The sequence below is a fragment of the Eutrema salsugineum genome, unplaced genomic scaffold, assembly GCF_000478725.1.
Source record: "Eutrema salsugineum unplaced genomic scaffold, Eutsalg1_0 scaffold_9, whole genome shotgun sequence".
In the NCBI taxonomy this organism is placed as follows: Eukaryota; Viridiplantae; Streptophyta; class Magnoliopsida; order Brassicales; family Brassicaceae; genus Eutrema; species Eutrema salsugineum.
In genome coordinates, this window is record NW_006256342.1 from 10235451 (window position 1) to 10256838 (window position 21388).

The following is a 21388-nucleotide window of genomic DNA, read 5'->3' on the forward strand; positions in this document are numbered from 1 at the left end:
CCCTACCGCTTGGAAAAGGCAATATTCACGTGGTACAACAAAACCCACAATCGTTTTAGAGGCTGTTGCATTGTGGATATGGCGTGCGTTTTTTGGAGTTCCATGTACCTTAAACGATATAAATGTTCTAGATCGCTCACCCGTTTTTGATGATATAATAAAAGGTAAAGTTCCACAAGTGAATTTCACCATCAACGGAAGGGATTACAATTTGGCATACTATCTGACAGATTGTATTTATCCAAAATAGGTAATTTTTGTCCAATCTATTCAACTTCCACAAGGTGATAAAGCATGTTTATTTGCGGAGCGTCAAGAAGGTGGTCGAAAAGATGTCGAACATACTTTTGAAGTCTTGCAATCTAGATTTGCCATTGTAAAAAAATCCTGCTTTGTTTTGGGATAAAGCAAAAATAGGAAAGATTAAGAGCTTGTGTCATACTCCATAATATGATCGTAGAAGACGAAAGAAATGACTACACACACTTTAATGTTTCAGAATTCCAACCCGGAGAAGGAAGCGTAAGTTCGTATGTGGATCTCTCTTATGAAACAGATATGACTACAAATGTTGGAAATATGATGGCTGTGCTAACTAGACTTCGTGATAGACAACAACATCAACAATTGAAAGACGATTTGGTTGAGCACTTATTAAAAAATTTTGGACATCTACTAGATAACAACTGAAAAGTTATGGCAAAATTTCTTTTTTATATGTTTTGATGTTTTTGTATTAAATATTTTTAATAAAATAATTATCTTCTTTTATAATAAATAATATATATATATTTTAGATACCCATAAAGATTCTAACAATGGACTCATAAAATAAGAGAGTTTCTAATTTGGGTCTCTAAACCCACTTTAATAATAAAAAATGGATTAGAGACCTATTTGGGTCTCTAGCAATGAACATGGTCTTACATAACTTGTAACTTAAGGATAGTGAAGTTTTTGGGAAAGGAAAATAACCTGTGGATAATGAAGTCATGCAGAAAGCCTTCGTCTAGACGTAGGTGTGGAATTTGGCACCAAACTTGTAATCTAGTGTGTTCTTCTTTTCCCATCTTAGTTTCCCCTTTACTCATCTTTACGCTAAATAAATCAAAATCAAGAGCCGGGTCAAGATAAGGCAGTGAGAATTTGTCGAGTCGGACCTCGGTCGGGAACTCAACGTCATATTTGTATCCATCGTTGGTGTTGCTTCCACCGACAAGGACTTTACCATCAGGAAGAGCGATGGCTATGGAATGGTACATGCGTGGAATAGTTGAAGGAGCAAGCTCTTTGAAACGTTTGCTTAGTGTCTTGTTAGGCATGTACAAGAGTGGTGAAAGATTTGGATCTTTGGCACAGTTCCATGCGCGAAACTACGTTCATGATGAGAATTTCTCCGTTAGGGAGGATGACAATGTCGCTCATGACTCACGGCATTGGCATCATCTCCGTTTTCCATACAGGTTTAGCACTATTGATGCTCATTCTTGCGCAATCTTTCAAGGCCGGATCAAAAGTCTTCTTCCTATCAGCACGGTAAAACCCATCATGCTTTGCGCCACCGCAAATGATGACATCAGCTGGGATAACAGCAGGATTGTTTACGTAAAGACGGATGGGGAGAAGAGCCGAGGAGGCTGAACCGAGGTAGTTATGTGCACCCCCTGGGAGCTGAGGGAACTCTTTGATCACTTTATTCGTTTTGGGGCTACGAAGTATGGAACGGTTGTTGGCGAAAACGAAGAGGTCACCATCGGTGTTTAGCCAAACAAAGAGTATAGATTGTTTTCCTCTGGATCGTCTGTTTGTCTAAGAAGTTGAGAGTCATAGAGTTTTTTGTTGTTCATTTCTTCCGGGAGGATACTCGTACTTGAGAGCGTCTCGGCCTCCAACTACGATGAAAGTGCCATCAAGGAGAGTGGCTTGTGTTGAGTACCATCTCATAGCAGCCAATGCTCTGGGATATTCCTTCCATACACAGTTTTCACAGTTGACAAGGTATTTCGCCGTGTTTGCTCCTCCTTCGAACCCTCCGATACTAACCAAAGTCCCGTTTACTAGTTAAACCTCCTGACGAACACCATGTGTCCGTTGTAAGCTGCCATATTTGTTCATTATATTATTAGTCCATCAAATCTACCATTATTAATATTAATGAACTCCGGATCATGTGTTTTTTTGCACATGATCCGGATCAACTACCAAAAACAATAATGTGCATCAAGACACAAAATATTTTTTTTTTTGGATAAAATTATTTGAATTAAAGTCCACATTTCAAATATTGAACATTAATCATATATACTTTGTAACCATAATAATAAAAGATAGTTTTGTTACCTCGAGAGGCTTGACGTTTCCGGTTTCGATATCGACTTTCTATTTTTACAAGCCATAACTTTTTATTTTTACAAGCCATATCTTTTTATTTTAACAAGCCATACTTTATCTATATATATACGTGATGATTACGTACTTAAATTTTCGATTTCTGTTTCGATTAGGATATGAATTATTGCAGGTTCAGAAACGATCAAAAGGTATAGAAAGCAATAAGTTCAGCAAGATAAATGTAACTTAACAAATATTAATAAACACAAAAAAAACATCATTTGATTTATCAAGATAGATGTTTCGTTTTAACTATTTGTATCTATAAATAGAGTTAGCATCTTCGATTCGAAGAACAACACAAACTTGGAGTTATTTCCTATCTCTCACTTGAGAAAAAACACTAAATCCTCATAGAGCATATACTTAATCAAAGATCAAAGATGGCGAGACTTAGCATTACCATGGTATTTTTTCTTGTCCTAGTTGTGACGAGTGAATATGTCCCTTCATTTGCCGTAGAAGAAGCCGAGCCAAAGAAGTTATGGGATCAATGTGTTGTTAAAATCAGCCCAAAGTGTGCATTGGATATCATTGGTCAAGTTTTTGGAAATGGAGTTGTCTCCATTCCTTGCTGTCAGGAACTTGTTAAAGAAGGAAAGGAGTGTCACGATACCCTTATCAAATATATCGCTGATAGACCTACCTTATTCGCAAACGAAACCAAATATATACAAAAAAGAGATGAATTGTGGGCTCAATGTGTTTCTGTCTCAAAATCCATTTAAAACCGCATGATTCTGTTCCAACATAATAATATGTGAGCTTAAAGAAATAAAAATGTTTGTTCTTACGTTTATAATATGCTATATATCAATGTGAGGCTTTAATATTATTACATACTTTAATATAGTAGCATTGTTTCACACGGTATTAAGCCTTTGACGTGAGCGACAAACAATAAAAGAGTTGAGCGGGTCATTACACGCGCATTATCATCACCGTTTACAATCTTGTATTTGAACTTTTAAAAGTCAATTGTGTGTGTGTTTGTTTTTTTTTCTTTGAAAAAAAGCGGGGATAAATCGTCTTGATTTTCCTGAAGAATGCATCACCACCGTGATTTCTTTAACCAGCGCTTTATTCCTTTTCGGGCTAAGAAGTATGGAATGGTTGTTGGCGAAAATGAAGAGGTTACTATCGGTGTTTAGCCAAACAAAAGGGTATAGATTTTTTTTCTCTAGATCGTCTATTTGTCTAAGAAGTTGAGAGTTGTTGAGTTTTTTGTTGTTCATTTCTTCCGGGAGGATATATTCATAGTTGAGAGCGTCTCGGCCTCCAACTACGATGAAAGTGCCAGCAAGGAGAGTGGCTTGTGTTGAGTACCATCTCCTAGTAGCCAATGCTTTGGGATATTCCTTCCATACACAGGTTTTACAGTTGACAAGGTATTTCGCCGTGTTTGCTCCTCCTTCGAACCCTCCGGTACTAACCAAAGTCCCGTTTACTAGTTAAACCTCCTGACGAACACCATGTGTCCATTGTAAGCTGCCATATTTGTTCATTATATTATTAGTCCATCAAATCTACAATCACTAATATTAATGAACTCCGGATCATGTGTTTTTTTGCACATGATCGGGATCAACTACCAAAAACATTAATGTGCATCAAGACACAAAATATTTTTTTTTGGAAAAAATTATTTGAAAGTTTTTAAAAAATCCACATTTCAAATATTGAACATTACTCATATATACTTTGTAACCATAATAATAAAAGATAGTTTTGTTACCGCGAGAGGCATGACGTTTCCGGTTTCGATATCGACTTTCTATTTTTACAAGCCATAACTTTATATTTTTAAAAGCCATAACTTTTTATTTTTACAAGCCATACTTTATCTATACATATACGTGATGATTACGTACTTAAATTTTTGATCTCTGTTTCGATTTGGATATAAATTATTACAGATTCATAAACAATCAAAAGTTAAAGAAAGCAATAAGTTCAGCAAGATAAATGTAACTTAACAAATGTTAATAAACAAAAAAACGTCATTTGATTTATCAAGATAGATTTTTCGTTTTAATTATTTGTATCTATAAATAGAGTTAGCATCTTCGATTCGAAGAACAACACAAACTTGGAGTTATTTCCTATCTCTCACTTGAGACAAAACACTAAATCCTCATAGAGCATATACTTAATCAAAGATGGCGAGACTTAGCATTACCATGATGTTTTTTCTTATCCTAGTTGTGACGAGTGCATATGTCCCTTCATTTGCCGTAGAAGAAACCGAGCCGAAGAAGTTATGGGATCAATGTGTTGTTAAAATCAGCCCAAACTGTGCATTGGATATCATTAGTCAAGTTTTTGGAAATGGAGTTGTCTCCATTCCTTGCTGTCAGGAACTTGTTAAAGAAGGAAAGGAGTGTCACGATACCCTTATCAAATATATCGCTGATAGACCTACCTTAATCGCAAACGAAACCAAATATTTACAGAAAAGAGATGAATTGTGGGCTCAATGTGTTTCTGTCTCAAAATCCATTTAAAACCGCTTGATTCAATATAGTATCAAGTCATGTTAAATTAGTTGTTAGATGTTAATTGGACGTTCAAAATAGGTATTGCACCTAATTAACCAAAAATATAGAAATCAATCAGAGATTAAACATTGATTTATTTTAGGAATTTTATCTACACAGACCTTCATATATTACTTTAGCACATTCATAACATTACTTTAGTGTATATAAACTGAACTAAAATCCAACAAATATGTTGTACCAAAAACAAAGAAAAACAATGCACCGGTACATCCGAAACTGTTTCGGGCCCATTCGGCCCACTAAAAACCGTTCCTCGGCCCGTACATGCGGGACGGGGACGGATTTAACACAGAGGAACACGAGGACTTGGTGGAAAGCAGGGAGGTTGGTTACGAAATGAGAGAATATCGCAGGGACGCCTGACAGTAACTTGTTCTAGACGGAATCACAAAACATAAACATGATTTAACTATAAAATAAAATAAAACGTCCTAGTACTCTTTTTTTTTTTTTTTTTTTTTTTTTTTAATCAACCCTAAAAAAACAAAAATACGAAGTCTCTTATCAAATCTAAACGAGAACGACGAAACAGCCAAAAAAAAACAAAGACTCTTAAACGGCCTAAACGCAAACGACAACTGAAGACTCTTGACAACCTAATCAAACACGAGAACAATGGATAAACAGACTCGAATTCAGACTCGCGATCTATCAAACCTAACGAATACGATGAAAACGAAATATCAAACCTAACTAAATTGCAAATTAACGAACCCTAACACGATCTCGCAAACTCGATCTGAAGCAATAACTAGCAACGATATGATGATTCAATGAAATAGAAGACACACGATGCAAACAAACACCAGAAGTCGACAAACCCTAATGATCTAAGCAGCGAAATCAGAACAAGGAATCAAATCAAGTATGGCGATTTAAGGGTTAGAGATTTCTCAGCCTTTGGTTCAGAGTTGGCTCTGATACTACGTGATACGATCCTAGGTGATCAACTCTGAAGAAAAGGCAACAGTTGCGGCGATTTTGTGGACAGACTATAGCGATGAGGTGATGGGGTGGTGATGATCGGTTCGATGGTGGCGATGGCTTGAGGATCGAGTCGAAGATGGTGATGGTGGTTCGGCGGATCGAGTGAGATGAGAGGGTGGATGTGGTGTGATGATCGATTGATGGTGTGGTGATGATAAGATGATATCGATGGAATGGAGAGATAGTAGAATCTCTTGTAAACAGATTAGTTTTTAAGAGATTCGAATTTCAGAGTTTTTAGTTCTCAGAAATCAAAACGAGAGAAGAACACGTTAAAAGTTTGATCAAAATTCTTCACTGAATATTACTTAGGCGATTTTCTCTATTTTATAGAGTAAGAGAGAAAATCGCAGCCCTAATACAAAACTACATGAAGTTTGAAAAAAAAACAACAAGAAGTTTGATTTAAAAATAAAACAGCGAGGCGTCCCTTCTAAACCTAAGTGGTGCGCCTAAAATACTAGTGCACAAGTCATTGTGACTTTGCACATTATTACCCATTAGTAACAACTTCTAAGTAACTCGACGTAGCAATGATTTCTGCCTCGTTAAAAACCTCCTTGCCTTCCAAAATCCTCACCAAGGAAAAGAGTACAGAATCATCACCTAAGTTACCTAGTCATTGTTACTGGGTTCTTCATTCTTCAAGATAGAGATGTTGAAGATGTGAGCTCCAGCCTCCAGTTGATCGATGTCCTCTGCGGCCATGAGTGCGTGAGCCTCCTTAGCCATCTCTCTAGCTCTGGAACGAGTGATCCTGCCAGCTACCTCTGGTTCCTCCTCCTCTGAGCTGGTCACGATCATATCACTTGGTCTTCTCCTTATAGATCTTTGAGCTCTCAAAAGCCCCAAGCCTTATCTCTTCAAGTTCATGGAGTTGAATGAACCTTTTCTCTTGAGCTGTCTTGATATCAAAGTTCAGCAACTTCACAGTCCACAAAGCCTTGTACTCCAGCTCAACAGGAAGGTGGCAGCTCTTCCCATATAGCAGATTGAAAGGGGATGTCCCAATTGGAGTTTTAAAGGCAGTCCTATAAGCCCACAATGCATCATCTAGCCTTTTGCTCCAATCTTTTCTGCTTGAGCTAACAGTTCTCTCAAGGATGGCCTTAATCTGTCTATTAGACACTTCAACCTGGCCACTAGTTTGAGGATGATAAGGAGTAGCTACTTTGTGTTTCACTCCATGCTTTCTCAACAATCCTTCCAAAGTCTTGTTCACAAAATGAGATCCTCCATCAGAGATAACAACCCTAGGTACTCCAAATCTTGGGAAGATAATGCTCTTGAACAACTTCACTACTACCTTGGAATCATTGGTAGGGGAAACAATAGCCTCAACCCACTTGGACACATAGTCCACAGCCACAAGAATGTACTGATTCCCATAAGATGAAATGAAGGGTCCCATATAGTCAATTCCCCAACAATCAAAGATTTCAACTTCTAGAATTGGATTTTGAGGCATCTCACTCCTCTTTGATATGTTCCCATGCCTCTGACAGACATCACATGATGAAACAACTAGCTGAGCATCTTTGAACATTGAGGGCCACCAAAACCCACTCTGAAGAACCTTGGCCACAGTCTTGAATGCTCCCATGTGACCCCCAAAAGCTGAACCATGACACTCTTGCAACACAGGTTGCATCTCCTCCTCAGCAAGACACCTTCTATACAGCTGATCTTTATTCAGGACATACAGGTAGGGCTCATCCCAATGGTATCTTTGGACATCTCTGAAGAACTTCTTCCTGTGGTAAGCATCAAGTTCAGGTGGTTCCACTCCACAAGCAAGAAAGTTCACAATATCAGCAAACCAGGACATTCTCTTTTCTTGGATGCTGTCCACTTCTTCAAACTCCAAATAAGAGTGGAGTACCATTAATGATTCCTCAGGAAGACTGTCATTAAGAGGGACTTCAGAGTCTACTCTCAACCTAGAGAGATGGTCTGCAGCTCCATTCTCTATACCCTTTTTATCTTGTACTTCCATATCTAACTCTTGAAGTAGAAGGACCCATCTCAATAGTCTTGGCTTAGCATCCTTCTTGGTCATCAGATACCTGAGGGCTGCATGATCAGTATATACAATGACTTTTGATCCCACCAGGTAGCTTCTGAATTTATCAAAGGCAAAGACTATTGCCAACATTTCCTTCTCAGTGGTAGCATACTTCTCTTGGGCTGAGTCAAGTGTTCTACTAGCATAGTAGATGACATGAAGCTTCTTATCTTTTCTCTGGCCAAGTACAGCTCCAACTGCAAAATCAGATGCATCAGTCATAACCTCAAAAGGCAGGGACCAGTCTGGGGCTTGGACAATTGGTGCACTGACTAATGCATCCTTGATCATCTTGAAGGCCTCTTCACATTCAGCATCTAACACGAAATCAACTTCTTTACACAACAGCCTTGTCAAGGGCCTGGCAATTCTTGAGAAGTCTTTGATAAATCTTCTGTAAAACCCTGCATGCCCAAGGAAACTCCTTATCCCTTTGACTGAAGTGGGGGTTTGCAGATACCATTACTTCCACTTTTGCTCTGTCAACCTCTATGCCCTTCTCAGATTTCTTATGCCCAAGTACAATTCCTTCCTGCACCATGAAGTGGCATTTCTCCCAATCCAGCACCAAGTTATCCTGCTCACATCTCTCCAAGACCTGGCACAAATTAGAGAGACAATCCGAGAAGGAGGAGCCATAGACACTAAAATCATCCATGAACAACTCCACCTTCTCTTCAATTATGTCAGAGAATATATGCATCATGCAACGTTGAAATGTGGCAGGGGCATTACAGAGACCAAAAGGCATTCGCCTGTATGCAAATGTGCTATAAGGGCAAGTGAATGTTGTTTTCTCTTGATCTCGGGGATCTATGGGGATTTGAAAGAACCCCGAGTACCCATCGAGAAAACAAAAGAAGGGGTGGTTTGCAAGCCTCTCTAACATCTGATCAATGAAAGGCAAAAGAAAATGATCCTTTCTAGAAGCTGCATTGAGCTTTCTATAGTCTATACATATTCTGTGTCCTGTTACAGTTCTAGTAGCTATCAGCTCATCCTTCTCATTTTTTACCACTGTGATACCACCCTTCTTGGGCACAACATGAACAGGAGATACCCATCTTGAGTCAGATATTGGGTAAATTATCCCTGCCTCAAGAAGTTTTAGTATCTCCTTCTTAACCACCTCCTTAAGGTTGGGGTTAAGACGTCGTTGATGCTCAATAGAGGACATAGATTGGTCCTCTAGGTATATCCTGTGGGTGCAAATGTCAGGAGAGATACCTTGAATATCAGCCAAAGAATATCCTATGGCTCTCCTGAACTTTCTTATCTCACTAAGCAATGCACTCTCTTGATGCTCTAATAAGCTATCATTGATGATTACTGGATATGTGGAGTTTAAGCCCAAGAATACATACCTGAGCCCTGTTGGTAGAGGCTTGAGCTCAACAGGGGGTGCATCAGCCTCATTCCAATCCTTGTCCAAGCTGCATTGGCTCATTTCTGCTCCTTTGATAGCCAAGACCTCAGAGCCACTTTGTTCCAGTTCCAAAAACCTTGTCTCAGGACCAACTTCTCTAGCATTGTCCAAGTACAGCTTATACCCCTCACTTTCTTCTGCTAAGAGCCCATTGTCTCCTTGTTCTTGAGTTAGAGTAGCTTGGAGAGGATCCTCAGTGTTCAGTTTCTCAAGCAACTCATCAGCCAACTGATCCATTGTCTCCACATAAAAGCATTGACCTTCAATGGTGGGTTTCTTCATCATCTCATTCACATCAAACTTGAGCTTCTCAGACCCAAGTTGAAGCTCTATGATCCCACCTCTCACGTCAATAATGGCTCCTGCAGTGGCCAGGAATGGCCTGCCCAAGATAAGAGGATCAACTGGTTCCTCATCCATTTCCAGCACAACAAAATCAGCTGGAACCTCAAAACCACCTATCTTGACAGGTAGATCTTCCAACATACCAACAGGCAATCTAACTGATCTATCTGCAAGGATAAGAGAGATCTTGCAGGTTTGAAGACTCTAAAGCCCAGCTTCTTTGCTATGGAGAATGGCATCAAGCTGACTGATGCTCCTAGATCGCAAAGACATCCAGAGAATAGAAGAGGTCCAATGGCACAAGGCAGTGTGAAACTCCCTGGATCAGTTAAATTTCTTGGTATGGATTTCTTCTGAATGATAGCACTGCATTCATGACTTAGTACCACCATGCCTTGAAGTTCTTTAGTCTTGTTCAGAATGGCATCCTTCAAAAACTTACCCATCTTTGGCATCATCAGGAATGCATCAATGAGAGGCATAGTGAGTGGTGTCTCATTGAGTGCCTTCTCAAATACAGCTCTTGCCTTGTCCACAAGTTGCTTCTTAAACCTCCCTGGGAATGGGAGCTTGGGTTGGTATGGAGGTGGTGGCACATATGTCTTTTCTGGTTCAGGTTCCTTTGCTACCTCTTTACCCTCTTATTTCTTTGATTTCTCAGCAACTTGATCATCTTTTAAGGCTGCCTCCCCCTCAGTTTGATCATTGTCCTCAATGATCACATTGTTGTTCTCAATACCAGGTAACTCCTTTCCACTCCTCAGTGTAATGGCCTTAGCATATTCCTTGGGGTTGGGTTCAGGTTTTCCAGGTAGGTGGCCTTGGTACCTTGAGCTTGAGGCCTGGTTCTGCTTCATTTCCTTGATTTCCTGTTGCATGACTGCATTCTGTCTTGCAAATATCTGTTGACCCTGAAGTAGTTGTTGCAGAATACCAACTATATCTGACCCCATCTGTGGCTGCTGCTGAACCATTGGTGGCTGAAACTGTTGTTGAACCGGCGCTTGCTGCTGGAACTGTGGTGGACCAAACCCTGGTGGTGCTTTTTGCTGATGTTGTGAACTGAAACCAGTACCCTGAAATGGTTGCTGTTGCTGACCAAAACCCTGATTCTGAGCAAACTGATTCTTGGGTTGAAATGACCCTTGAAAGTTGTTCTTGGGAACAAAGTTCTTTGGAGCTTGTGAATTGGGGTAGACCTGGTCTTGTGGGTTTGCTACATTGGGGTTCCTGTAAGAGAGGTTCTGATTTGCATTGCCATACTGATATCTGTGGAACCTCTGATTCCCAATGTAGTTAAGCTCCTCCTGGGTGAGACCTTCTTCACTTATGTTCTCAAAGATCTGAGAAGGTTCCTCATATTCTCCTACAAAGTGCATTGGCTTTTGAGTGGTGAATTTCAACTTGTCCAATTCACTCCTCAACTCCTTAACTTCTCTGCTGAGCCTCTGTTCTGAGCTTGAACCTTCAGATCTATTTGATCTGTCATAGTCTTCTCCATAAGTGTCATTGCTCATTGCTAAGTTCTCCACTAGCTCTAAAGCAGCATGAATCTCCTTACCCAGAAAGTTCCCATTGGAAGCAGTATCTAGCTGGTTTCTAATTTTGGGAAGAGCTCCTCTATAAAGTGTGCTGAGAAGAGAAGCCTCACTAAACCCATGGTGTGGGCATTGGTTTGTGTAGCTCCTGAATCTCTCATATGCTTCACCAAAACTCTCATTTCTGTGCTGAGTGAAGCTAGAGATTTGGTTTCTCAGTTTTGCAGTTCTGGAGGTGGAGAAGAACTTAGACAGGAAGGCTTGCTTGCATTGCTCCCAGGTTTGAATGGAGCCTCTTGGAAGATTCTTCTCCCATTGGTGAGCTTTGTCACCAAGACTGAAGGGAAATAATCTTAGCTTGAAACTGTCTTCAGAAACTCCATTTATCTTTGTCAGGTCACACACTTTATCAAATTGATCCAAGTGTTCCAAGGGATATTCCATTGCTAATCCATGGAACTTTGAGTTCTGGACCATATTCAACAAGGATGCCTTCACTTCAAAGTTGTTGTTTTGCACAGGTGGTGCCTGAATTCCAGCTCCATACTGATGAGCATTTGCCCTGTCATTCTCTCCAACATAGACCTGTGGTTGCTCATATCTCCTTTGCTGGTGTTGGAAGGGCTGGTGTTGGTGGTGCACCTGTTGTCTTTGCTGTGCATTGGCCTGATGCCTCTTCTGATGAGCTGGAGCTTGTCCCTGGTGGATATAAGCTTGCTGTTGATGCACCTGTTCCTGATGAACATTACCCCGATGTAACCCTTGACCAACTCCATTACCAGCTCCATTACCCTGAGCCTGTTGCTCCTGAACCGGTTGTTCTATGTCCACCACATGCTCTCTTTGGTCTTCCATATCAGCCTGATAAATCTCTCTGCCACGCCTGTCCCTTCTCCTCCTTGGTACCAAAAGATTAATGTTGTCGTTTAAGGGGAAAGGTGGACCACAGCTTCTTGATCTGGACCTGGTGTTCATGCACCTGAAATCACAAACAGAACTTGAAAGTAATCAGTAAAAACAAAAAAGAAAGCACTTGATCTCAAGAACAGATCAAAGCTTAATGCTAAACAATCCACAATTTGGCAACGGCGCCAATTGATAGACAAGACTTTTGAGGGTTTCAGGGCTATCAATCCCCTTGTCAATGTAGCACAAAGAGGTTATCAATCCAACAATGTGGTGATAGACACTAAGCTATGTGATCAGTTTCTCAATCCAAGCAAACAAGTGTGGTTTTGATTGACTAATGACAACTACAAACTTAAAAAAAGATTAATGACTAAAAAGAGATCAAACAAAGAACTAAGCAAATGACAAGTGATGAGAGTGTATGTATGTATGATGAGAAAGGTCTTAGACATGATAGTGGATTATGGTGCCTTCAGTGATAGACTAATGAGCTAATGAACCATATGATCAAGCAAACCATTCAACTTAAACATCATTAATTAATTTAATCCTCTCATGAAGGTATCAACTTCTATGCCAAAACAGTTTCTAACTTAATCATCATTAGTGAAACATGAATTAACAAGCATTAAGAATCAGTTTAATCTGTCATTTAAGCATATAGACAATCATTCCCATGATGAATAACACTTAAACCTCTAACAACCTTGGTTCAGACATTTCATCAAACACTTTTGGTTCATGAAATGCCCAGAATCTAGACCACATATGATTTGTATGGATCTAGCATTAAGAACAGGTTGTAGAGAATGGAATATGCATGATCTAACCCCTAGGCTCACTAATCTACCACTTAAGCACCCTAATCTACATATCTAAGACCTTAATATGGGATTACTCACTAATCATGATCAACACACTAGATCCTTTGCAAGATGTGTTGTTAATCATGATTAGAAGTGTGATTTGATGATGAGAAATGATAAAACAAGATGGAAAATACTCTTCAATCGATATTAAACTCAAAGACAAGGTATTAGACTATGGTTCTTTCACCAAAAAGGAAAAGGAGACTAAAGATAAAATAAGGTTCTCTCCAAATTAGGTCTAAAAAGTATTTATAGAAGCCTTGGACGAACGGGGTCAGCCCGGAACAAACCGGGTACTGACCCGGCTTTGGTGGGTAAAGAAGAAGTTTGCCACGGTCTAGCAGGTTTTGGCCAGGCCATGGCAAGTGACCGTGTCAAGTCCTGTATCTCTTGTTCTTGGGTGAATCATGGTGCCACGGGTCTCCTCTGATCGTGATGCATGGACGTGTCAAACGCCGAAAGATTGCACAAAGTTGCCACGGCCAAGTCGAAAGCCGTGGTGTGGAGACCGTGTCAAATGCCGAGAGATTGCATCATAAATGTTGTCTTGCCACAGTCAAGTGTAGACCATGTCATTACCCCGTGGCAATTCCCGAATCCAAGTAAAATCCTTTTGCGGCCAAGTGTTACCTTGCCACGGTCAAGTGTAGGCCGTGGCATGAAGATCGTGTCAAACCCCGAAGAACTGCAATCAAGTGCCACGGTCAAGTGTAGACCGTGGCATTCCACCGTGCCATCTTTGCCTTAGCATAATTTTAGCTTTGATAAGGGTTATCAATCTCGCAGCGTTCAGGGCTCCTCGGACCACTTCGCGTTCAGGGAAGCGTAACCTCTAAGATATTTGTCCGAATTGTGTGCTTCCGGTTTCAGAGGACAGAAGACTCATATATCTTTAATTTTTGTGAAGGAAGCTTTGGTGCTTGGGAAGTGGAAGGTTTCCTGGACGGCTCATCTTCGCAGTGCATTTACACGATCAGAGAAAGGCGTCTAGACATGTGTCCATTCCGGAGACGTTATCGTCTTGCTCATAGCTCCGAATTGAATGATCTCGGACGTTCTGGAAAGAGGACTCAATTATCGCAGATTGTGATGAAGGCCCTGTAAACTGAATCGGTCTGGAAGTGCACCGTCCTTCGCATTCTTCGGAGCTCATTGGGTCGATCCAAAACAGCAGCGAGACAGGGGTTCCTTCCGACGAGCTTAACTCTCTGCTCACGCCTACAAATCCTATGATTCCACCGGCTCTGGAACCATGATCCAATCTTCTCCAACTTTGATGAAGCACCCGACAGCTGAATCGGACCGGAAGGTTTCCCGGACAGGCGATTTCGGAAATGTGTCTGCACCCAGAATTTTGGCCGAGAAACTTAACTAGCCGGTACGCGTTTTGGCCGAGTAATCCACCCGCGGTACATGCGAATGGCCGAGAAAAATCTTCCTGCAGTACGCGAGAATGGCCGAGAACCTCCAAAACCCATTTTCACCATCTTTCAAGCCTTGAGCACCATTTCTCTTCCTGGATTCATCTTTTCAACTCCAAATAGCTCCAAATACACCTGATAAACACTCAAAACATGCAAAGACTCATTGGGACCTAATGCATCTCCTAAGTCCTAAAACAAACCCTAAGGACCTAAAATGCATGAAATAAGATATGATTTGGAATGAAATACACAACCTAAATGATGCAATTTATGAACATATCACTCGCCTGACTTCAAACATGCAAGTGAGATTGGACACATTCCCGAACACATTCTTCAGGGTGTCCCAAAGTTCTTTTGCCTTTTCACAGTAGGAATAGGTCTCCAGAACAGACTCATCAAGGGATCCTTGGAGAATCGCGAGAACAGCTTGGTCCTCTTGAAACCATTTGGTTTCCTCTGCTAACAAGACCGCCACACTTTCACCTTCTTTGTGGTCGACTCCGGAGGTCTCAATGTGACTCCAAAGACCACAAACACACAACACAGCTTTGGCTGTTCTGAACCAGAGGAGATATTTATCTCCTCCTTTAAGGATGACAGGGAGCAACACAGGCTTGGAGTTATCCATAACCGCAAGAGATATCAAGAGAAGATGAAGAGAATGAAGAATTTTCTGGGTTTGCGACAAACACTAAATCGAGATCTAAAGGAAATATCGAGATTTAAGAGAATAACAAGAAGGAGAATCGAATGAGAATACTGAAAGGAACTTATTGCTCTGCTACCATGTAAGAATTGAGAGATTTAAGGGAAGAAATAATTGAGATTTAGAGATTTAGCAAGAGACTTTGAGGATAGAGAGAGTCTGCGAGAGAGAGAATATGGAGAAAGAGATACTTCTCATTTCTTAACCTAATTAGTTTCTCTGTACAAGCTATTTATAGTGAGTAGGGAATACAACACTCGTACTAGATAGGAGGGAATTCCAACGGTCTTAATGAGAGGCGCATGATTCTTCAAACCTTCTACATGTATCTGAGAGTCTTGGTTTGTTTTACAGTTTCCACTCTGGCCCTGGAAGAAAAAAGATGCAGTATGCTTAAGACTCATAAATATTCACAGCTCTCCCATAGGTAGGTTTCCACTCCTATGGTTGATCTGCTATTCTCGAACTAGAACTGGCCTCGAATGAAAACTTTCGCAACACACAAGACCTAGATCAGATTGTAGTTCATAACGCTACTCCCATGCGTTATAAATAATTTTTAGAGGAAAAAATTATAGGATTCGGCTTCTATAGCTAATGGAATCCTCATCAAACATATATAGCCCCCATCGATAATCCCTTAAACCCAACAATAAAACTACTCAGAACATAGATCTTTATCTCCCTAAACCTAGAAACTAAGAAAATGAAAGACAAAAAATTAAAAGCTGCAAAAAAATAAATTGTATGTGTCTCCCTCGCCTAGGGCTCCTAAAAACATGTATTTAAAGTGTCCAAGTCGTCACTCAGGGTTTCTCCAAATGAGGAAATCTTTCTGGGATTGAAAAAGGGCTTCGGGGTCGGACAGACAATTCTCCGCGGTTGGAAAGGTCAGGATCGTGGTGAAATGGCTGTTGGCCGCAGGTAGGAATGTGATGCGTGTCAACTGCGTGAGAGAACAAGTTTTACCCTTAACAAAAACAAATGAAAGCCGCAAATGCACAGCTAATCAGGAGTAGTATTTAGGGATCGAATCCACAGAGATTTGTGTGTCTGGTATTCTTCTACGGTTTCTAACTTTATGTCTAGACTAAATTGGTTTTAGGGGTTGGTTGTTTGTCACAGATTAAACTAAAACGAAAGAAAGCAAATAAATCTATCCTAAAGAGCAAGTAGAAAAATCGAATGGAAAGCAAATGAAGCAAGCAAAATATCAAACTAAAGCAAATGAAATGCAGATCTAAATAAGCAAGTAAAAATCGATTGGTTTGTAACTATGGCTAAAATGCTGAGCTTTTGGGAACTCTACAGAGATCATAATCGGTTTTAACACTAGCACTACAAGAAAGATCGGGTTTTACGTTGGCAGATATCGACGTAAAATCGACGTAAAAGAGCATTTACGTCGAATTAATGACGAAAAAAAAATCGTCGTAAAACAATCGTCGTTAAACAGAAATCGTCGTAAAATCGTCGTAAAATTACCAACCCAGGAAAATCGTCGTAATATCGTCGGAAACTATTCGTCGTAAACACGACGTAAATTTTCCAACGAAAGTACAACGAAATAAGTCCATCATAAGAACGACGTAAAATCGATATAAAATTACATCGATTTAACAACGATTAGGAGACGAACAATTTCAATTAAGGGAAACTAATTTTTTAATTGTCGATGTTAATTCGTCGTAAAGTTTCGACGTAAATCCGACGTAAACATATTCGACGTAAATCCGTCGTTAAATATTCGACGTTAGATCGACGTAAATTTACGACGAATTTACGTCGATTTATAAATTAATTATTTAATTCGATTGTAATTTAATTAATGAATTTTTTAAATAATCAAAAAATTAAAAATAGAAAAAAACAATTTAAATTGAAATTTAAATTCGAAAATAATTTATTAATAAAAGAAAAAATTTAATACAAATTTTTTTTTACAAAAAACCTAATCTACAATGTGATTTCGTAATCGTCGAGGTTGAGGTCGACGTCACGAGGAGGCTCTCCGTCTTGGCCGCCTGTTGCTGCTGGACCGTCGTTTCCCGTCTGCACTACCGGAGCCGAAGACTGACCCTGCGTCTGCTGGTCCGATGGTCCAGTACCGGAAGTACCACCGGTCTCAAAGACCCCTCGTGCTCGCTGTTGCCTCGCTCGGATTGCGGTGGCCAACTGCGGAACCGCTTCCGCAATGATGTCAAAGAGACCGTGCATCTCGGTGAGCTCCTGCTTCTGGGCCACTTGCTCATGCCTGAGAGTGGTGATCTCAGCATTGGCCATAGCAAGCTCCTGGCGAAGATGACTCGCATCCTCCTGCGTGCGAAATCCGGAAGCCGAGGCGGCAGGACAGTCTCTAATAGAGCCCATCCCTAAGGTTCGGCCCTTCTTCTTCGGAGCAACCTACAAATGGAAAATAAAAACGTTAATTATTTATTAATTAATAAATATAATAAATTTTAAAAAAATTGAAATAGATCATACCTCCTCGAAAATCTGGTCTTGCTCAGCGACGGTCAACGGTACTTGGATAGTACCGTCAGGTGTGGCCTGGGTCTCCCGCTCGGCGATCCGCTGCATAGCGGCATTATAGATCTCCTCTAACCGAGCGTCGACAAAGCTCCTGTCCCTCTTCCGGTGAGTGGTCTCGAAGAGCTTCGTCATTGGAGGTAGTTCTCCTCCGTTCTCCTCGGCCTACCAATTAATAAACATTAGTCAAAAATATTTAATAAATTATAGCAATAATTAAAAATGAAATAATAATGAAATAATTTATATTTAATTACTTACCATCATGAGACGTCTTCCCGCAAAAGATATTTGGCCAGAAGTGTGCGGGGTCACTAATTTCTTACCGTTAGGACCGACCCGGTTTCGGACGGCCGAACACTTAGCCGCAGTGGTTTGGGCATGCGGGTCCAGCCAATACGCCTTCAACCCGTTCCAACAGAAAGTGGACATGGAGCTCGGCTTTGCGTCGTCTCCATCGGTCTCCCACTTCCGCTTCCAATCGGAAACGGTGTTGACTAGGCGTTTCTGCGCCTTCAGCCGGAAAGCTTCGCAGACCGTCTCGTTGATCCCGATGTCCAGTTCCACCGTTGCTGCAAAAGAAAACAAAAAATTATATAAACAATATAAAAGTAAGATTAATTAAATTTAAAATAATTTAAAATGATATAAATAAGATTTAAAAAACATTACCGCGAAGCACTTGTACCAAGTGTCGAACGTCTCTTGCGACACTTTGCTCCAGTTGTAGTGCGGCTCAACGAAATGACTCTTAATTGTGTCGGAAACGATCCGACCGACACAATTATACAAGTCAAACCTATGAAACCAAAAAAAAAACATTACATTAATATTTAAGAAAATTAAAGCATTAATTTAAAACAATATAAAAAACAAAAAATTTTACTTACCAATAAGAGCCTCGTTCCTCTTTTCCGGGAACCAGACGTCGTAAAGCCCCCCGTCCCGGTAGGGCTAGTAAGTCCTCAACCGTAAATTGGGCATACGGATGAGGAGGGTGGGCCACCGGTTTGGGAGTCGGCGGTGGAGGTGGTGGTGGAGGTGGTGGTGGAGGCGGTGGTGGAGACTGCTCCGCTATGGTATTCGGAACCTGGGAGGCTCCGGAAGATGAAGGGACATCGGTCCCGGTGTTTCCCGAGGCAGACGCCTGGGAAGAGTGTCCGTCCGCCATAAAGTTGATGTAGTGCGTCCTCCGTCGAGTCATCGTCTGCAAAACCGGAAAATTTTTATTTTTGAAATTACAAATTAATTTTAAATTATGATCCTAAATCTATATAACAAACACCCTAAATCCTTAATCTAACGAATTCTGATCCTAAATCTAACAAATTCCGAGCCTAAACTAATTTCCGACCTAAACCGTTTGTATTTCTAAACTAATTAAATATAAAAATTAGATTTTAAGTAAAAAAAAAAATTACCTGATTTTTTGGGTTTGCAGGGAAGCAACGAAGTGAGGAGGAAGCAGGGAGAGGAAGAAGTTGAATGAGCGACGAAATGAGGAAGGGGTGCTTCCATATATATAGAATTTTTATTCGTCGTAAATCCGACGTAAATATTACGACGAATTTACGACGAAATCCGTCGTAAAGCTGCAACCGTAAAACAAAGCGAATAAGACACACACACGTGGCTGTATCTGGACTTTGCGACGAATTTACGACGATCAGGGTTATTCGTCGTAAAATCATCGTAAAATTACGACGAATTTACGACAAATCCTTATAAATCATAAAAATTATAATGGCTATGTATTTACATATTGTCGTAAAATCGTCGTAATATATGTACAAAAATGATGAATTACAAAAATTGAAAAACCCATAAGCACATACAAGCATGACTATACATGCTAAATGTGGTCTGTATAAGTTTCTAGCATGTTTACATAACATAATGAAGAATTTGGTTTGATCTAAGATAAATTCTTACATCTTCTCTAAATGTATATAACACTTTAAGATTACTTGATAAACACATATATGTCAAATTTTGAAATTTTTTTTTTTTGTTTAGAAAGTTGTTTTACCTTATGAGATGGTAAGTCATATCATTATCTTCATCTAAATCCCCCCCGAACCCCAGAAAAGATTGATTATAAGATTTAGGGGTTACATTTCGTCGTAAACTCGATGGTATTTTACGACGAATTTACGACGAATGGGTGTGATTCGTCGTAAATTCGTCGTAACATAAACCACATATCTACAAGTTCTTTAATCTTATACTACAAAACCGTATATAATACATTAGTTTACTCAGGAAAATGCACCCAAAAACCATTCTGTGAGTTGGGAAAGCTAAACCCTATAGGGTTTAGGGTTTACATTTTACGACGAATTTACGACGATCAGGGTTAAACCCACAAGTGGTGTCGCGCGACACCTTTCTTTTTATAACCTAATTTACTTATTTCGTTTTCTCTCTTTGTTTTTGGTGTTTCAGGTTTATGCATACTCGTGGAACCAGAAGCAACAAGGACATCTCGCTAGTGAATTTGAGCAACAAAGAGCTAGCTGAGTTAGAGCGAACGAACAGGAAAGCAAGAGATCCAGCAATGATGGAAAACGCCAATGGACTTGTTCGTGATGATGATGGAATCTGGAGAGACCAAGAGGGTCATGTGTGCAATGCGAGAGGCCAAAGGCTTGATGGATATGGTAGCATCATTCCACCAGCACCTTTACCAGTGGATGTTGTTGACCAGAATCCACCACCTGCACCGCGTGGGAATGCTGTGGTCGTTCCACATTAGAGGAACGCTCCAGAAGATCGGAATGTGAGGGAACCTGCACCTGCAGCTGGTCGTGGACGAACACTTGGAGATTACAACAGGCCTGAGCAGTTCTATGCAAATCGTTCTGCGATTCGCGCCCCTGCGTTTCAAAGAAACGATTTTGAGTTGAAGCCTGTGTACTACACTCTTGTTGGTCAGCACCCCTTTCATGGCCACCGCAAACTATTTAAAGTGTAAGTTGTTCCCTTTTTCCTTAGCAGAAAAAGCTCACCGTTGGTTGAAATCTTTGCCTGCAGGATCAATCACCAATTGGGAAGAATGTAAAACTGCCTTCCTGAACCACTTCTATACTAAATCAAGGTCGAATTTGCTGACAACCAAGATCTCAAGCTTTCAGCAAGGACCGACAGAACCTTTATATGAAGCCTGGGAGCGTTTTAAGGAGTATTAACAAGACTGCCTCACCATGGATTTCCCGGATCAAGCCTGCTGAGCACATTTTACAGAGGTTTGCAACAAAATACAAACTTTCGCTTGATACAGCTAGCAATGGATATTTTGGACAAAAGACGATAGCACAAGGAAGAGCTTTCATCAAAAATTTAGCTCAAGCCAATAGCAATGATGGTCCGGAGGTTGATCGATCAACAAAGCAAACCGGAACAGACAACAAGGAGATAACCGAGTTGAAGAACATGATGAGCCAGCTTTTGAAAAGCAACAATCGCCCAATCCATGCTTGTGAGACCAACAATGGCGCTGAAAACGAAGGACCTTGTGATATCGATCACATTAACCCAACCTTTCAAGAAGAAGAAGTGAACTATGTAGGAGCACAGGCACCATACCCGAATCGTTTCAACAATGGTTTCAACAATAACTTCCGGAATGAAAACTA

General features: G+C 40.4%; 2 non-coding genes and 1 pseudogene across 2 annotated transcripts; 1 reads left to right on the forward strand and 2 right to left on the reverse strand.

The window, feature by feature from the left end:
- Positions 1–923: 923 nt before the first annotated feature.
- Positions 924–15146, reverse strand: LOC112085504 (annotated as a pseudogene).
- Positions 11429–11535, forward strand: LOC112087204. Its single transcript, XR_002899969.1, has one exon. It is a non-coding gene; the product is annotated as a small nucleolar RNA R71 (small nucleolar RNA).
- A 5711-nt stretch (positions 15147–20857) lies between the features above and the next one.
- On the reverse strand, positions 20858–20963 carry LOC112087170. The gene has a single exon (XR_002899935.1). It is a non-coding gene; the product is annotated as a small nucleolar RNA R71 (small nucleolar RNA).
- Positions 20964–21388: the final 425 nt, after the last annotated feature.